Source organism: Sorex araneus, chromosome 2 (assembly GCF_027595985.1).
Source record: "Sorex araneus isolate mSorAra2 chromosome 2, mSorAra2.pri, whole genome shotgun sequence".
Lineage (NCBI taxonomy): Eukaryota > Metazoa > Chordata > Mammalia > Eulipotyphla > Soricidae > Sorex > Sorex araneus.
Genome location: NC_073303.1, coordinates 182,933,656 through 182,937,706, shown reverse-complemented (window position 1 = coordinate 182,937,706; position 4,051 = coordinate 182,933,656). Strand labels below are relative to the sequence as shown.

Below are 4,051 nucleotides of genomic sequence, written 5' to 3'. Positions count from 1 at the left end.
GTAGAATAGTTATATTTAATGAAATTTACTTACAGAAATGTGAATAGACAGAGATCTAAACAGAGACAGAGAGAGACTAAGAGACAGAGACAGAGAGAGACAGAGAAAGAACACAGGCTTCTCCGGAGAGGAAAAAGTACATATCTCAGCTTGAGATGTGGACAATCTCTGAGATAGAGAATGAACATGACTGCAGTTTTTAATATGACTACCCACACACTTAGTCAGTTCAAATTTTTACCTGATATAGTGGAGAAAGTACTAAATTTAGAACTAGGAAATTTTGCTTCTATTCTAGTCTTTTTTAATATTACCAAGTTAGGAAACCATATTGCGTCAAAAAAATCTTTCTGAACTGTTTTCTTATGATTGGGTAAAACAAGAGGGTACGAGTGTCTTTGAATTCAGAATTATTAATTTTGTTCATCTTTTAACAAATCTGCCATTAATACAATAAATACCTTTTGAGTTATCTCATAATAACTTGCTCTATAAAGCTCAATCTGAATACCCTCATTGCATATCAAACAGCTGAATTTAAGGACCCAGATGTACTTGTCTATAATATTCATTTGATATATGGTGCTTTTATACTTTAATCATCTTGGATAATGCTATACCATATCATTGAGGGAGACGGGCTGGACCCGCTCAGTGGTGTTCAGGACTTACTCATGGCTCTGAGTTCAGTTATCACTCCTGGCAGGCTCAGAGGACCAGAACCATCTGGGGTGTCAGGGATGGAACCCAGGTTGGCCACATGCAAGGCAGGTCCCTCGCACTGAACTATAGCTCCTAGCCCTATACTTTATCTTTTTTTTTTTGGGGGGGGGTCACACCCGACGATGCACAGGGATTACTCCTGGCTCTGCATTCAGGAATTATTCCTGGCGGTGCTCAGGGGACCATATGGGATGCTGGGAATCGAACCTGGGTCGGCCGCATGCAAGGCAAATGTCCCATCCGCTGTGCTATCACTCCAGCCCCTATACTTTATCTTCTTAAATGCAGTATTAGCTCCTTAGTAGCAAAGAATAATGCCTTTGCATATCCTTAATTAATGAAATTCCCAAACTTTAGAGGATATGACCTGAGAAATTTCTTTTAAATGATGATTGTCCAGGTGAGACACTTGCATTGCACATGGTCAACTAATGTTTGATTCCTGATGCCCCATTAGACCCCCTGCCCCAGCTTCATCAGGAGCGATCCCTGAGAACAGAGCCAGGAGGAAGCCCTGAGCACTACTAGGTGTGGCCGACAACTAAACTCTCTCTCCCTGTCCCTGTCCCTGTCCCTCTTCCTCCCTCCCTCCCTCCATCCATCTCTCTCTCTCTCTCTCTCTCTCTCTCTCTCTCTCTCTCTCTCTCTCTCTCTCTCTCTCTCTCTCCCTTTGGGAGGGGGGAAATGGGAAAATGCCTTACTTTTTTTTTTCAGCATTACAGCTTTTTTAGAATTCGTTTAGCAGGTTTTCTGCTCTTTACCAGAAAGCCCCCCAAAAGAGAGGGTGAATGCTTTACTTTGTAGAGCACTCTTATCTTGTTTGCATTTATCATGGACTTAGAGACTTTTTTTTTAATGTATTCTTTTATTGATTCACCATGTGGAAAGTTACAAAGCTTTCAGGTTTAAGTCCCAGTTAATACAATGCTCGAACACCTGTCCCTTCACCAGTGCACATATTCCACCACCAAGGATCACAGTATACCCCCACCCCCTCCCCAGCCCCGGCACCCTGCCTATGTAACTGATAAATTTCACTTTACTTTCACTTTACTTAAAGATGTTTTTTAAATGTGTTTTAGGGGCCTGGAGATAGCTCAAAGAACCGGAGCTTATCTATGCATGTGGAAGACTTGGATGTCCCCCTGGTACCACATGGTCATTAAAGCACCAAGACTTTGGGAGTTGCCCCTTGAACAACCAGAAATGGCCCCAAATCAACGACAGTAACAACAAAATCTTTTCTGTTGTAATTTAGAAGGACATGCGTACACTGACGAAGGTCTAAAATTTTTTAAATGACTCAGGAAAGATGGATAACTAAAATTTTCTGCCTATACTATCAAAAATAATTTCCAGGAAGAAAGAAAGGGGGGAAATGCACAAGAAATCAAAAATATACTAAACAACATGCTGCTTGGTGGATCAAAATCAAATCAAAAAGACATCAGCAGGAAGCTTTAACAATGGAAAAGAAAAGGCTAAATGTCAGGATGTTCTGATACTTCCTTCGCAGGGGAAGTTAAAAACAGAGACAGAAAATAAAACCTTCCAAATTTTAACTTCTATCCTGTAAAACTGCAAAATGATCAGTCTGTACTGTCTTAAGCTGCTAAATTAGTGGGAGCAATACAAAACTAATTTACCCGTGATGCTGGATTAAAATAAAGCTGGGGGTGTAACTGGAAGTGTTCAAAAGTGTGGTGCTCATGACCTGCATTGTCAAGGTCCCAAGGTTTACCTCTCTCCCGAGTACTTCTGGGTGTATCTCCAAGAGTCCCCACCCACCACCACATGCGGTCCTTGAACCACTGGAGCCAAATAAAAACATAAACACATGGGTAGACACATACACATATGTATACAAAATAAAATAAACTGGATGAAACAGGAGATGAAAGAATAAGTAAGAAAGATGGATTACAGGAAGAAGACAAATGAGAACATCGCTATGGTGGGGACTGCTGAAACATTGTGAGATCTTGGTCTTTAATTATGGGTGAAATAGGGAGCCAGTGGGGATTTGGGGCAGACAAATATAACCAAACTTAATAAAAAGATTGCTTTGAACTATCTTGTGTAGAATCCAGTTAGATGAATCAGTCATTTACACAAAGCGGTAACTAGAGTCATTCTAAGGAAGATAAAAAATGGTCAGATCCCAATTATTACACTAAAGGATATAAAGTTGCCAATTGAGGGGGTCCAAAGAGTCAAAAGTCAAAGGAGAGTCCAAAAAACTTGCTCACAGATGGTCTGTGGGATACTGAGCATGGGGGGCGGGGGTGGATGGGGGTGGGGAAGCAGTAACCGTTCACTCCAAGACCATCAGAATGTAGAAGTGTTTTACTGAAAGACACTGCCAGCAGAACAAGTGGGTGTGGGTTGAAAGACAGGGCGAACAAGGGTTCATCTTGGGACATGTCATATATGAAATCCCTATCAGACACCCAGATGAAAATGTTTATTAAGCTGGTGGATACTTTAGTCTGGAGTTCAGAGGATTGTCTGGAGATGAAACTATTAATTATGGAATCCTCTCACATCAACGGTGTTCAAAACCATGAGATGAGGAGTTTAAACACGGGGAAAGAGGGTAGAGAGAAGAGTGATGCTTTCTAGCTTACTCCTTTTTGAAAGTCGCAGATCATTTGAATGTGGACATGTAAGTGGAAATAATCCCACAAACCAAAATAGTTTTGAAATATTTAGTTATGGAGCTGGAGAGATAGTATTCGGGGATAAGGTGCTTGCCTTTTATGTGGACAACCCTTGTTTGATCTCTAGCGCTAAATATGGTCGCTTGAGCACTTCCAGATGTGAGTGGCCCCCTGAGCCCAGAGCTACTGCTAATCCAGATGTGACCCACTTTCCCCCAAATTTAGCTATTTATTGAATGAATTATCTCCCTTAAAAACAAAATCTGGGGGCTGGAGTGATAGCACAGCGGGTAGGGCGTTTGCCTTGCACACGGCCCACCCAGGTTCGATTCTCTGAGCACCGCCAGGGGTAATTCCTGAGTGCAGAGCCAGGAGTGACCCTTGTGCATCATCGGGTGTGACCCAAAAAAGCAAAAAAAAAAAAAAATCAGATAGCCATATTATCAAAAGAAATGGAAAATAAAGAGCAATCACTTAATTTTTAGTTGTCCTGATTAAATATTCATGACATTGTTGGGGGGAAATACGAAAGTAACATAAGCTAAGTATCCCTATAAAAAATAAGTAATGATATTCCTTCAATACCTGCTGCTCTGAAACATTTTAATATTCTTTATTTATGTATTTTTTATATAATACTTATGCTGTACACCTGGTGAGGGGTATTT

General features: G+C 40.9%; 1 non-coding gene across 1 annotated transcript; it reads left to right on the top strand.

Annotated features, from left to right (window-relative positions):
• The first annotated feature begins 1,434 nt into the window (after window positions 1–1,434).
• Window positions 1,435–1,496, top strand: LOC129402934 (U7 small nuclear RNA). The gene has a single exon (XR_008628948.1). It is a non-coding gene; the product is annotated as a U7 small nuclear RNA (small nuclear RNA).
• Window positions 1,497–4,051: the final 2,555 nt, after the last annotated feature.